Source organism: Pan paniscus, chromosome 18 (assembly GCF_029289425.2).
Source record: "Pan paniscus chromosome 18, NHGRI_mPanPan1-v2.0_pri, whole genome shotgun sequence".
Lineage (NCBI taxonomy): Eukaryota > Metazoa > Chordata > Mammalia > Primates > Hominidae > Pan > Pan paniscus.
The window spans coordinates 100,276,398-100,291,177 of NC_073267.2; the positions used below are offsets into that span (position 1 = coordinate 100,276,398).

Consider the following 14,780-nt stretch of genomic DNA (forward strand, 5'->3'; position numbering starts at 1 on the left):
CTATCACTTGTCATTTAACAATATTTCTTATACAAATTACCAAATAATCCTAAACATTTCATAGCTGCACAAAGTGAGACATATATGTCTTTTAAATCTTTCCTGGGGTCCAACTGAAAAATTCCAAAGTTAATATTAGGTTAAAAGTCTTATAATTTAATTTTGGGGAAGTTTGTGAAAGATGTTCAAAGGCTTAAAACACTTGATCAAAATAGGATCATAGGTCATTTGTAAAATAATAATCACTTATGTAACCAGAGTGATAATCAAAATGCTTTACTCAATACCAGGAGGTACATGGATGAAAAAAACCTTAACCTTTTTAAAGCTCAGTTTCTTTTTAAATAACAAAAAGATCTAATAAGTGCAACACAATAAATCATTCTGATAAAATGTAAAATCTTTATTTCTCAGGCCATCTGCCAAAAAGGAAAAGGAAATCTTTTGAAGTGTGATTGATTGTTTCTCCTTGTGGAAAGCTCATTAGATAACCTGGAAGTTAAATTTGATGGAAAAGATGCTTGAATGTAATCAGTCACAGGAAGAAAATGCCCAAGGGTAGAAGGGTAACAAGTCAAACACCTTGAGAAAAAACCAAGAGTACAGAATTAAAGTATACTGGAGAAAAACATTGCCTTTCCAGGCCTTCAAGATAAACATTTCAGGGTCATGCAACAATAGCTGATTTGGAACCAGAGAAAAAAGATACAAAACCTGATAAACAAGTTGAAGGAGAGAGTTATTATCACAGGCCTCCTTAAGGGGAGAAAAAGCTGAAGGCAATAATCTATGACCTGCAAATTATATGCTGTGAGATATTGTAAAAGTTGAACCTCTGAGATGTGAATCTGAAAAATTTCCAATGGAAAACTCTTCCTCAAGAAATGAAAGTACCATTTTAAACAAAGAGCACAGCATTTTAAACCTGAAACCAGGGAAATTAAATATATCTAACAAAAATGTGACACAAATAAAAACTGTCTGTAATTTAAAAGATGGCAGATAAACAAAATCCAAGCCATTTTCAATTTTATTAAGAGAAGTTCAGTACTTTGAAAAAACCTTGATGTTTAAACTCTGTAGAACCAGACTTGTCCTGTATCAGTGCACCCCTGACACCAATGTTTAGAAAAAAATTATAAACAAATTCTTTTCAATCCCAGCCAAGCCAATTACACACACAACGTTTTGTAAGGCCCACCTTTCATAAATCCTCTTTGACTTTTCCAGATATTTCCTCATTTTCTTAAACCCCCAGTCTTAGCCGTGTACTTTTTAAAAAATATATTTAAACCACCAATCAGTTTACCTTAGGACAAAAGATTTACCACACAAGACTCTTTCTTATACAAAATTATTCTAGGGATTACACCCTAGAATACAAAATTATAAAAGACATAAAATAAAAATTATTTTTTGCTGTAATCCCAGCACTTTAGGAGGCTGAAGCAGGCAGATCACTTGAGCCCAGGAGTTCGACCAGCCAGTACGACACAGCCAAACCCCATGTCTACTAATACAAAAATTAGCCAGACATGGTGGCACACAGCTGCAGTCCCAGCTACTTGGGAGGCTGAGGAAGAAGGACTGCTTGACCCCATAATGTGGAGGTTGCAGTAAGCTGAGATCGCACTATTACATTCCAGCCTGGGCAACAGTGCAACACCCTGTCTCAAAAATAAAAATAAAAAGGGCCAGGTAAGATGGCTCACGCCTGTAATCCCAGCACTGTGGGTGGCTGAGGCAGATGGATCACTTGAGGTCAGGAGCTGGAGACCAGCCTGGCCAACATGGTGAAACCTTTTCTCTAGGAAATAATAAAACAATTAGGGCCAGGCTCTGTGGCTCACACCTGTAATCCCAGCACTTTGGGTGGCTGAGGCAGGCGGATCACCTGAGGTTGGGAGTTCGAGACTAGCCTGACCAACATGGACAAACCCCATCTCTACTAAAAATACAAAATTGGCTGGGCGTGGTGGCACATGCCTGTAATCTCAGCTACTCAGGAGGCCTAGGCAGGAGAATCGCTTGAACCTGGGAAGCAGAGGTTGTGGTGAGCCGAGATCGCGCCATCATACTCTAGCCTTAACAACAAAAGCAAAACTCCGCCTAAAAGGAAAAAAAAAATTAGCCAGTGTGGTGGTGCAGACCTGTAATCCCAGCTACTCAGGAGGCTGAGGAAGGAAAATTGCCTGAACCTGGGCGATGGAGGTTGCAGTGAGCCGATATCAGGCCACTTCACTCCAGCCTGGGCGAAAGAGCAAGACTTGTCTCCAAAAAACAGAACAAGAAAAAGGAAATGCATGGGACAAAGTGGTATATCCTGAAATGAGGACTTTCCTTCTGGACTAGGGTTTCCGATGAAGGTGACAGTTTATCCTTCAGTCTCCACAGGTCACGAATTTGTCGTCCAGCAAGAGGCAACAGAGGGAGCCCCCCCAAGTCCCACGCCAGAACTATGACATAATTACATTCCCTCACTCATTTCAGTACCTAAATATTAATAATTCATTAACTTAAATATCTACACTTACTTTACCAATTTTCCATTGCATAGATGAAGAGGTTTCCAAATTTTATATAGGTTGTCATGATGTGGACAGGACTTTTTGATAGTTAACTATACCAAATGACTAAAATATAAGTGTTTAAACCTAAAATACCTTGTAACTGCTAACACAGGGCTAGAGAATACAGCAAGGTAACAGTCTGTCCAGTAAATTCTTCTGAAATTTCCTTTTTTTTTTTTTTTAATACACGGAGTCTCACTCTGTCACACAGGCTGGAGTGCAGTAGCACGATCTCGGCTCAATGCAGCCTCCACCTCCTGGGTTCAAGCGATTCTCCTGCCTCAGCCTCCCGTGCAGCTGGGACTACAGGTGCGTGCCACCACACCAGGCTAATTTTTGTATTTTTAGTACAGATGGGATTTCACCATCTTATTCAGGCTGGTCTTGAACTCCTGACCTCAGGTGATCTGCCTGCCTCAGCCTCCCGAAGTGCTGGGATTACAGGAGTGAGCCACTGCACCCAGCCCTGTTCTGCAATTTCAATAATCAATTGTGCTATTTGCCTTTCTTTCAGCAATGAGATTTTATTTTTCTTTCCTAATTATTTCAAACATGAACTTTGGTTCCAGAGAACTAGTATTTCCTTGATTTATAAATTGAGGGCAGCTGGGCACGGTGGCTCACGCCTGTAATCCCAGCACTTTGGGAGGCCAAGGCAGGCAGATCACTGGAGGTCAGGGGATCAAGACCAGCCTGGCAAACATGGTGAAACCCCATCTCCACTAAAACTGCAAAAAATAGCCAGCCATGGTGGCAGGTGCCTGTAGTCCCAGCTACTCAGGAGACTGAGACAGGAGAATCGCTTGAACCCGAGAGGTGGAGGCTGTGGTGAGCCAAGGTCGTGCCACTGCACTCCAGCCTGGGTAACATAGGGAGACTCTATCCTCAAAAAAAAGATAAAAAAATTGAGGGTCGTCTCACAGACGATCTAATAATGAATTGTTTTTTTGTCTTTAGAAAATCAACATTAACTTTTCTACTTTTAGATATCGTAACTGCTGTGACTTGAAGGACTTATCTAGAAAAAGCCTTAAAAAAGTACAGTCAGCACTGGGTGAATGGGTTGGGGGAACCCACATAAAATCCCCAAGACACCTGGGAGTCCATGTCCCCATGAGTGGGACTGCAGGCAGCTGTAGCAGACTGGATGGGAGAGGACAGCAGGCAGGAGAACTCGGGGTCTGGAGTCCACGGTTCTAAGGCCAGGGAAAACCAGGGGCAAAGTGAAATGCGGAGCTTGACAGGATGAAATTTGTGATTGTAAATGAATATTTGCCATTTCCAAGTGAGATCGCCAGTGGTGGTGGGATGGATGGGTGCCCCTCCAAGTGGGCTGCAGTGAGGAGAGCGCAGCCCCAGGCCAGGATGTTCCTGCCAGGAACACAGGATCTGCACATGTTTAGGAGGAAACGCTGGGCAGACCCAGCTTGGAGTCATCTCTGCTCTTTACATCTGTTAAGGCTGTGAAAACTGAGAGTCGGCCGGATGCAGTGGTTCACGCCTGTAATCCCAGCACTCTGGGATGCCGAGGCGAATGGATCACCTGAGGTCAGGAGTTCAAGACTAGCCTGGCCAACATGGTGAAACCCCATCTCTACTAAAAATACAGAAAATTAGCCGGGTGTGGTGGTAGGTGCCTGTAACTACAGCTAATCGGGAAGCTGACGCAGAAGAATATCTTGAACATGGGAGGCAGAGGTTGCAATGAGCAGAGATGGCGCCATTGCACTCCAGCCTGGGTGACAGAGGGAGACTCCGTCAAAACAAAACAAAACAAAACAAAACAAAACAAAACAAAACAAAAACAGAAAACTGAGTCTCAGGAACAGTTCCCGAAAAGGAAAATTGGGCCCGCATGGAAATAGACATTTTTCTCCCACCTAGGGCAGGGAGTGAAGTGAAATAGGTCTGTAGACTGGACTTTCACATAGAAACTGTGTATTTCCTAAATTGGGGGTTATTTGGGGATCACCTGGAGGAGTATTCCTGCTTTTGGTGAAACACACGGGGGTATTTTTTGTGAAGCTGCAAATCTGGCACAGCAATAACAGCTGGGGAATTGGAGATAAAGGAGAAGGCATACTAAGTGCTGTTGCAAGTTTCCCAGAAGTATGACATTATTGGGAAGTAAACTACTTTTTAAAACAACCGTGGCAATACCACGTCAGTAAGGCAGAGACAACAACATGAAGTTTCATGACAGAGGCCAAATCCAGCCCAAACCCAGGCCAGCAGAGGCTGTCAACTCAGCGCCCCAGCGAGAGCCGGAAGGTTCCATCCTCAGAGCTGCAGACCCTCTCGTGTGGGCTGCAAAGGCCATGTCTGCATCCCGGGCGGTATGTACGCTCTGAGAGATACATGCGTGTTCCGGGGGTTATATGAGTGTGACGGGTGTGGCGTGAGTCTGACTGTGTCACGGGCGTTCCAGGGGTTACGTGTGTGCTCTGAGGGACACATGCGTGTTCCGGGGATTATATGAGTGTGACGCGTGTAGCATTAGGTGACGATGTCATCTCCGCGTTCCAAGCATTATGTGCGCACTGAGGGACACATCCATGTTCCCGGGGTTGGATGTGGACGGCAGCTTCTGAGTTACCCCGACGGGTGTGCTCTCTGTATACAACGGGTGCTAACACTAGCATCACAGATGCAGTGTTATTAGTACTACGGAGGTTATTATCAGTGTGGCGGGTGTTCTAGTTGCTTTCCTGATGCTACATTTCTGTTCCAAGACCGCAGCTTGGCCCTGTGGCTGCCTCACCTTGGGTGTGGAGAATGAACCTCGAGTGCGCTGGATTCACAGGGGATTTTGGTTTCTAATTTTCCACATGAAGGGCCAAGGCGGGTGGATCACTTGAGATCAGGAGCTCAAGACCAGCTTGGGCAAATAGCAAGACCCTTATGTCTACAAAAAAAAAAAAAAATTAGATGGCATGCTTGCACGTACCTGTAGTCCCAGCTACCCAGGAGACTGAAGTGGGAGGATTGCTTGAGTCCAGAAGTTTGAGGCTGCAATGAGCCAGCCATGATCGCACCACTGCACTCCAGCCTGGGTGACAGAGTGAGACCCTGTCTCTCTCTCTCTCTCTCTCACACACACACATGTTAAATTTGTTGGATTATATATTTAGGGGGTTGAGCACTTTTGGTTATAAAATATTTATGATTGTGGGAACAAGTTAATAAAGACACGAAACTTATTTAAATGTCCCAGAACGTTAAGAACAAAAAGCATTCTTAGTTTAAAAATAAGTTTTACTTTAAAGGTAATAGTACACACATAAATTGTTGTTAAAATCGACAGTAACAAAGAGAAGTAACAATACTAATAGCCTGTCACAAACTGATTCTTAATAACCTATATAAACAAACATTAAGCCCGGGCGCCGGGTGGCTCATGCCTGTTATCCCAGCACTTTGGGAAGCCGAGGCAGGCAGATCACTTGAGGCCAGGAGTTCCAGACCAGCCTGACCAACATGGTGAAGCCCAGTCTCTACCAAAAATACAAAAAATTAGCCGGGTATATTGGCACGCACCTGTAATCCCAGCTACTTGGGAGGCTGAGGCAGCAGAATCCTTGAACCCAGGAAGCAGAGGTCGCAGTGAGCCGAGATCATGCCATTGTGACAGGAGAGAAACTCTGTCTCAAAAAAAAATTATATGTTTACAACAGGTGCATTCCTCCTCTTGCTTTCTGAGGACGCCCTGCTATGAAGCTGAGTAGTCGCTAATAAACTATCTTAACTTCACTATACTCTGTGACTTGCCAAAAGGTATTTCCCATGTGAAATCCAAAAACCTGTTCTTGGGGTCTAGGACAAGACCCATTTTATAACGACAAAACTATACAAATTCTAGAGGAAAACATGGAAAGAAAGCTATGTGACCTTGGGTTTGGCCATGAGTTTTAACACGACACTATCAGAGGCATTTGAACCCCTCCTCTATATGAACTCCAGGGTGGTTTATGTTCCACTGGCTAAGAGAAAGTTTTCTTCAAAAATGTGACATGATTTGAGGTCAAACATTAATATCAAGTAAACTCAAAAGATTGAGAAGCTAGCATTAGTTCTGGGAAAACCAGAAGTGTGCCTTTTTTGGAAATAATCATTGGTAGCACAAACTTAAGAATCTCCAAAGGAAATAAAAATGAGTTATTAACTTACAGTTTTCACCAATTAAGATATAAATGAAGCTAATGAAATCCGTAAATACAATTTCACTGTTTTTAATGTTCATTAAAAAAAAAAAATCCTTATCAAATAGCCCCAGTAAGTCACCAATTAAGTCTTTACTACTTAAAAGCAAAATCCACCTATGTCCTGAACACTATCCACTTTACAAGCCTCATTATATGTACTGGAGACAAAATTCAGAAATAAATAAATATATAGGTACATATATACAAATATATTTCAAATTAAAAAATACTTTTAGAGAGTGGTATGTATTACATTTAGAAATTAATAACGAAGTAAATTATGGGATGTCATCCACGCCTGTCCCAAAGGTACCGAATTTAGAAATCATCTCAGGTGCGGAGCAGGACAGGTTGAAAATAGGAATGACACGAACCCGCGCGGAACAGCTGCCGGCGCGGTGTCCAGGGCAGCACCCTGCCCGGTCCCGGCCCCTCCAGCCCCGGGCCCGACCCCTACTAGGCCTCTGCCTCGACGCGAACGCGGAGCCCGAGCGCGCGTCACGCCGTGTGGGGCCGAAGAGGCGGAGTGCGGGCTCGCGAGGGTCCCCGCCCCACTCTCGCTCCCGCCAGCACCTACGGACTCGCGTCCCCGCCGCGCGCCGACTCGGGAGCAGCACCGCCCCCGGCACAGGAGCCTCACGCGCCTCTTACCTAACAGGAAGTTGGGTGGAAGCAGCGCGGACCCACGGCGCACCGAACTCACTCCAACAGAACCCGACGCAGACACGCGCTTTCAACCGGCGGAGACACCGGCAGGGCCAGAAACGCGCGCAGCGGCGGCCGGAGGTCGGTAAGCGCCCCGCCCCCGGCCCGGCCCCGGCCCCGGCCCCGGTCCCGGCCCCGGCCCCGGCCCCGGTCCCGGCCCCGGCCCGGCCCCGGCCCGGCCCCGCCCCGGCCCGAGACCCCGCCCCGCCCCGGCCCCGCCCCTGCCCGAGACCCCGCCCCGGCCCGGCCCCGCCTTTTTCTCTGCCTCCCCTCCCTGCACGTACGGGCCCCGCCCCTCGCGCGACGTGTTTTGTTGACCGGGAAACGGGTTCTCCGGAGCCAAGGTCCGCTCGGGTGAGTGCCCTCCGCTTTTTGTGGCCAAACCCAGCCACGCAGTCCCCTTCCTGCGGCATCCTCCACACCCGGGGCCTGCTGGTCTCCGCGGATGTCACAGGCTCGGCAACCGCCCTCCTGTCGGCGGGGAGTCCCGCGACGCCCGGAAATGCTCCGGAGCCTGTCGCTCAGCTGCCAGATCTGCGTCTGTGTCCGGTTCCGTCACTGAGGTCGCCCCTGTCCGGCCCTTCCTCCCTAGGTCTCTTCACCGTCCGCCCATCCTGTCGCGCGCCGCGTCAGGTCCCCATTCGGCATGTGGCTTGTCTTCCGTCGTCCCCACCCTCGCCCCTCTTGGCCCCTCAGGGCAGCCCTGGGATTCGGCAGACGCCAGTCCTCCCTGAGATGCTTCCCCATCCTTCCCTCCGCCAGGCCCTACGTCTCCGCAAACCCCACGCTTCGGGGTGGCCGCCTCAGACAGGACCCTGAGTCCGAGACTGGGGCAGGGGACCTGCCCGATCCTGTAACAACCCTCGTGCTTCTGCGCAATCGCCTCCCACTAGCGGTGAGTGTTGGGTGTTTACCTTCCCGGTGTCCCACTGAGAAGTGGGCTCTTCCTTGGCGGGGGCTTCTTCATTGCCTCGCTGTGGATGTCGAGGTGGGGCAGGAGAGTGAGGAGAAAACAGAGAGGAGGGAGGTAGAGCCAACGAGCGGGAAAAGGGGAGGGAAGTTTAGATGGGAAGTGGATGGGTCTGAGGGATTTGAACAAACACTGACAATGAAGGAGAGTGACCTGAGCAAGTAGTAGTGGGGTAAATGGAAATAGACAAAATGGGAATCAGCAGCGATATGGAGGACAGAATACAATGAGGAGGCCTTGACCGTCAGTAGCAGAGAGGGCAACAGAAGCCTAATTCCCAAATTCCTTAGATAGTTTTCTGATTTCCAAATTAGTTTCCCTTTTAAATTTATTGTGTCAGGTTCAGCTTATGAGGCCTCAATACTTTTCAGTCTTAATTGTATACTGAAAATACTTTTTGTTTACTAAATACTTTTTACATTAATTCAGCGTGCACTCCGTAAGGATATTGATGATTTGAGTTAGTTTAGTATTCAACAGCTTCCTCTATTCCTTTATATGATCTCTGTATTTAATGGCTGTGGCATAAAGTTTCCAACTAAGTATAAGTATCAAGTTTTCTTTGTGCTGTTTTCTGCAAATATTGAAGGATGACCTGGATTGTCCTAGAACTTTGTTCCGACAGATTACATGTGTTCATAATGAATAAATTGCTCAAAGATATTTCCAAAGCTCACCTTTTATGTTTTTCAGTTCCAATAATTACATCTTTTTAAGGTTTATATTTTTTGATGACTTAATGTGATGTTCTGGAGAAGACAAATGCTTTTAATCAATATGATTAAAACCGTGAAAGACAAATCGCTGTTACTTAAGAGTGTGACATATGATCTGAAATCTTTAGGGGGCAGGGATGTTAAGGGAAAACTGCCGGTATCGTATCAAGGTCATGCCATTCCTGTGAAGCTGGTGCTGGTTACTCTCTACTGGCTTCTGTTCACCTTTCCACTGGCCCCAAGACACACACATAGTGACACAAGGCAGTGGACAGGGAAAGAGCAAGACTTTATAAAGTAAGCACAGAACAAAGGTATCTTTCTAATGAGGAGGAGGTGTTGGTTCTGGGAAGGAAGCTTGGGATTTGGGTATTCAGGATCCAGAAGTGAGAGAGCCTGGGAAGTTCAGGAACCAGAGAAAGAAAAAGACTTGCCCATTCTCACCCATGACCCTGTGCTCAGCAGGTACTAGCAGAGACTTCAGGCTCTGTGACTAAAAAGGGTCAGACCAGTTGATATACCCACAGCTGCCATGTAAGGATGTGTGTGGACTTCACTAGGGAAGAACGGTGTTATGAAAGAAGGGGCAGAAAAACTCACCTGTTGGTCTCCATGTAGATGTTTATTGTCCTGAATTCCTGGAGGTTCAGTGAAAAGCAGAAGATTGTCTTTTACACATGTTGAGTTATGCCCCCATATATGTGGTTGTGGTAAAGAAAGAGGGTGTGTTGATGAGAGGTCCTGAAATGCATTTTCCTAATACTCAGCAGGGGCTTCTCAAGAAGGATCTTCCCTAAGAAAGAAGCTCAGAGAACAAAAATGGAGAAGGATTAGATATGGCACTTTCACTGGAAAAAGTCATGTTATTCATTGATTGTTTTGTCATCTCCCTCCTTAAGTGTTGTTTTTAGGATGTGGTAATCTCTGACCCTGCCTAACACATTTCCCAACTCACCCATAGCCTTCCCTTAACGTCCTCCCATCTTCACACTATCACACTGTGACCCAGTGAATTCGAACTTGCGAAGTTCCATTCGGGGGATCATATGGGAAGGGCTTCACACCCAGACATAGATTATAGATGGGAAGTGGGCCACATGGTGTCAGTGAGGCAAGTATGGATCATTTAGGGACAATGCACTGTCAGATCTTTGTTGACCATGATTAGAGAAACTGTGCATATTAGTAGTGAATTAATGTCAGGAATACCTGACAAATCCTGGAAAAGAGGATTGATGAGAGGAAATGTGTTCTGCCCAACTGTATAATGCATTTGAAGCTTAAAGCAATGAATCAGTATTGATCTGGTCACAAAATATTAATGATTTGAATTAAAAAGAAAAGTTTAGAAAATGATAGCTTTGACAAATTAAGGTAGCATTTCATCCACATGATGGAGTGTGTTTTATTCAGTAATTGATTTAAAAATGGAATCAACCTAAGTGTCTAACAGGAGGGAGTTTTATAAATTGTTCACAGAGCATCTGTTCCAAGGAGACCTTGATGTTCATAGATTTGTAAAGAATGCTGCTTACTAGCACACTGACTCCTCTGCAAATGTCTGAGGGTTCCTCCACTTGGGGCAAGTTGGGGGTTTGATCGCAGAGTAAATAAATGGTGCATTTTATAATGTAATATATTCTAGCAAGATGCAGCCCACAAACTGTATAGATACTCTTATGTACCATGTAAAGTTCATCTACTACTTTAACCAGAACTTGATACTGTATGTATGTTTTTTTTTAGATTTGGATAAAATGACAACTCATTGTTATTTCCAGTTCACAAAGTAATTGTGAGGCTGAATAAATTTTATTATTTTATAGACATATATGTAAAATGAATTTTTCTATGAAACTCATTTTTGATGTATATTAGATGCTATTTTATATTCTGTAGTTTAATTATATGTACGCACACACAAACACACACTTCGGTGTCTTATTATGTTTCTGCAGTGAAACCAAAATCCTTCCTTCACGTCCTTTGATTTTGTTTTCCTCAGGAAGGCAGGAGCTATTGTATATGATAAAATATTATGTTTTATTCAGTCCGCTTATGAAATTGTTTAACATTGTTATAAATATTTATATAACTTATTTTAAATTTCCAAATAACATAGGTTACATGAAATTTGACAACTTAATTTTTTTCTTTTCACAACTATTTTGACTGTACACTCACCAAAAATCAAAATTTAGACAAAATTGACTTTTAGACTAATTCTCATTTTTTACATGTAAAAGACCACATGGGACTTTTAAGTCTAGGTTGCCCTGAGTCTACAGTCACAGAGGTTTTATGTCACTATGTCCTCCATTCTAATAATATGATTTTCAGGCTTTATTCATGTCATTTTTATATCCTCATTAAGTTTTAAAATTTATTTACTTGAGTCTACAAATTTATTTCAAATCGTAGTCATAATATTTGGCTGTTGTAAATAGACACTGATTTTGTGTGTTTGCTTTTTTTAAGGACTAATGTTGCTGGACAGGCAGGTATTAGAGACAGGGTGGATCTGCTGGACAGGCAGGTAGTGTAGATGGCGTGGATCTACCGGCCAGGCAGGTAGTGTAGATAGGGTGGATCTGTTCGGTAGGCAGGTAGTGTAGACAGGATGGATCTGCTGGACAGGCAGGCAGTATAGACAGAGTCGATCTGCTGGACAGGCCGGTAGTATAGACAGGGCGGATGTGCTGGCCAGGCAGGTAGTATAGAAAGGGCGGATCTGCTGGCCAGGCAGGTAGTGAAGACAGGGCGGATGTGCGGGCCAGGCAGGTAGTATAGAAAGGGCGGATCTGCTGGACAGGCAGGTAGTGTAGACAGGGTGGATCTGCTGGGCAGGCAGGTAGTGTAGACAGGGTAGATCTGCTGGATAGGCAGGTAGTATAGACAGGGTGAATCTGCTGGACAGGCAGGTAGTGTAGACAGGGTGGATCTGCTGGACAAGCAGGTAGTGTAGACAGGGTGGATCTGCTGGCCAGGCAGGTAGTGTAGACAGGGTGGATCTGCTGGACAAGCAGGTAGTGTAGACAGGGTGGATCTGCTGGCCAGGCAGGTAGTGTAGATAGCGTGGATCTATTGGCTAGGCAGGTAGTGTAGACAGGGTGGATCTGCTGGACAAGCAGGTAGTGTAGACAGGGTGAATCTGCTGGACAGGCAGGTAGTGTAGACAGGGTGGATCTGCTGGACAAGCAGGTAGTGTAGACAGGGTGGATCTGCTGGCCAGGCAGGTAGTGTAGATAGCGTGGATCTATTGGCTAGGCAGGTAGTGTAGACAGGGCGGATCTGCTGGACAGGCAGGTAGTATAGACAGTGTGGATATGCTGGAGAGGCAGGTAGCATAGACAGGGCGGATCTGCTGGACAGGCAGGTAGTGTAGACTGAGTGGATCTGCTGGACAGGCAAGTAGTATAGACAGGGCGGGTCTGCTGGACAGGGAGGTAGTGGACATAGCATGGAACTACTGGCCAGGCAGGTACTGTAGACAGGGTGGATCTGCTGGGCAGGGAGGTAGCGTAGACAGGGTGGACCTGCTGGATAGGCAGGTAGTATAGACAGGGTGGATCTCCTCGACAGGCAGGTAGTGTAGATAGCATGGAGCTAATGGCCAGGCAGGTAGTGTAGACATGGTGGATCTGCCGGGAAGGCAGGTGGTGTATACAGGGTGGACCTGCTGGAGAAGCAGGTAATGTAGAGAGGGTGGATCTGCTGGGCAGGCAGGTAGTGTAGACAGGGTGGACCTGCTGTACAAGCAAGTAGTGTAGACAGTGCGGATGTGGTGGCCCGGCAGGTAGTGTAGATTGCGTGGATCTACTGGCCAGGCAGGTAGTATAGACAGGGTGGATCTGCTGAGCAGGCAGGTAGTGTAGACAGGGTGGATCTGCTGGACAGGCATTTAGCATAGACACGGTGGATCTGCTAGCCAGTCAGGTAGCATAGACAGGTTGGATCAGCTGGCCAGGGAGGTCGCATAGACAGGTTGGATCTGCTGGACAGGCAGGTAGTATAGACAGGGTGTATCTGCTGGCCAGGCAGGTAGTGTAGATAGCGTGTAGGTAATGGCCAAGCAGGTAGTGTAGACATGGTGGATCTGCTGGGCAGGCAGGTAGTGTAGATAGCGTGGATCTACTGGGCAGGCAGGTAGTGTAGAAAGGGTGGATCTGCTGGGCATGTAGGTAGCGTAGACAGGGTGGATCTGCTGGACAGGCAGGTAGTGTAGATAGCGTGGACCTACTGGACAGGAAGGTAGTGTAGACCGGGTGGACCTGCTGGGCAGGCAGGTAGTGTAGACAGGGTGGATCTGCTGACCAGGCAGGTATTATAGACAGGTTAGATCTGCTGGACAGGCAGGTAGTATAGACAGGGCGGATCTGCTGGCCCGGGAGGTAGTATAGACATGGCGGATCTGCTGAGCAGTGTATAGAGGGTGGACATGCTGGACGGGCAGCTAGTGTAGACAGGGTGTACCTGCTGGACATGCAGGTAGTGTATACAGGGTGGTTCTGCTGGCCAGGCAGGTAGTGTAGATAGCGTGGATCTATTGGCCAGGCAGGTAGTGTAGACAGGGCGGATCTGCTGGTCAGGTAGATAGTGTAGACAGGGCAGATCTGATGGCCAGGCATGTAGTGTAGATAGGAGGGATCTACTGGCCAGGCAGGTAGTGTAGACAGGATGGATCTGCTGGACTGGCAGGTAGTATAGACATGGTGGATATGCTGGAGAGGCAGGTAGTATAGACAGGGCGGATCTGCTGGACAGGCAGATAGTGTAGACAGAGTGGATCTGCTGGACAGGTAAGTAGTATAGAGAGGGCGGGTCTGCTGGACAGGCAGGTAATATAGACAGGGTGGATCTGCTGGCGAGGCAGGTAGTGTAGATAGCGTGGAGCTAATGGCCAGGCAGGTAGTGTAGATATGGTGGATCTGCTGGGCACGCAGGTAGTGGAGATAGCGTGGATCTGCTGGGCAGGCAGGTAGTGTAGACAGGGTGGATCTGCTGGCCAGGCAGGTAATGTAGATAGTGTTGATCTGCTGCCCAGGCAGATAGTGTAGACAGGGTGGATCTACTGGGCAGGGAGGTAGTGTAGACAGGGTGGACCTGCTGGACGGGCAGGTAATATAGACAGGGTGGATCTACTCGACAGGCAGGTAGTATAGACAGGGTGGATCTGCTGCCCAGGCAGGCAGTGTAGATAGCGTGGATCTACTGGCCAGGCAGGTAGTATAGACCGGGTAGAACTGCTGGACAAGCAGGTAGTATAGACAGGGTGCATCTGCTGGGCAGACAGGCAGTGTAGATAGCGTGGATCTACTGGCCAGGCAGGTAGTATAGACAGGGTGGATCTGCTGGGCAGGCAGGTAGTGTAGATAGTGTGGATCTACTGGCCAGGTAGGTAGTGTAGACAGGGCGGATCTGCTGTGCAGGCAGGTAGTGTAGACACGGCGGATATGCTGGCCAGGCAGGTAGTGTAGATAGGGTGGATATACTGGCCAGGCAGGTAGTGTAGACAGGGCGGGTCTGCTGGACAGGCAGGTAGTATACACAGGGTGGATCTGCTGGAGAGGCCGGTAGTATAGACAGGGCGGATCTGCTGGCCAGGCAGGTAGCGTAG

The 14,780-nt window shown here is 46.9% G+C and overlaps 1 protein-coding gene across 17 annotated transcripts in view; it reads right to left on the minus strand.

The window, feature by feature from the left end:
* Nucleotides 1-8,520, minus strand: part of LOC134729330 (olfactory receptor 4K3-like) — a 29,429-nt gene extending 20,909 nt beyond the window's left edge. For 2 of the 17 annotated variants that reach the window (XR_010110345.1, XM_063597878.1), the window contains exons 1-3: nt 7,424-7,562; nt 6,108-6,211; nt 5,518-5,619 (exon numbers count right to left, since the gene is read on the minus strand). The gene's annotated coding sequence lies outside the window, so the exon portion shown is untranslated. The other 15 variants (XR_010110343.1, XM_063597875.1, XR_010110344.1 and 12 more) reach the window with 14 other exon arrangements.
* Between the last annotated feature and the right edge of the window lie 6,260 nt (nt 8,521-14,780).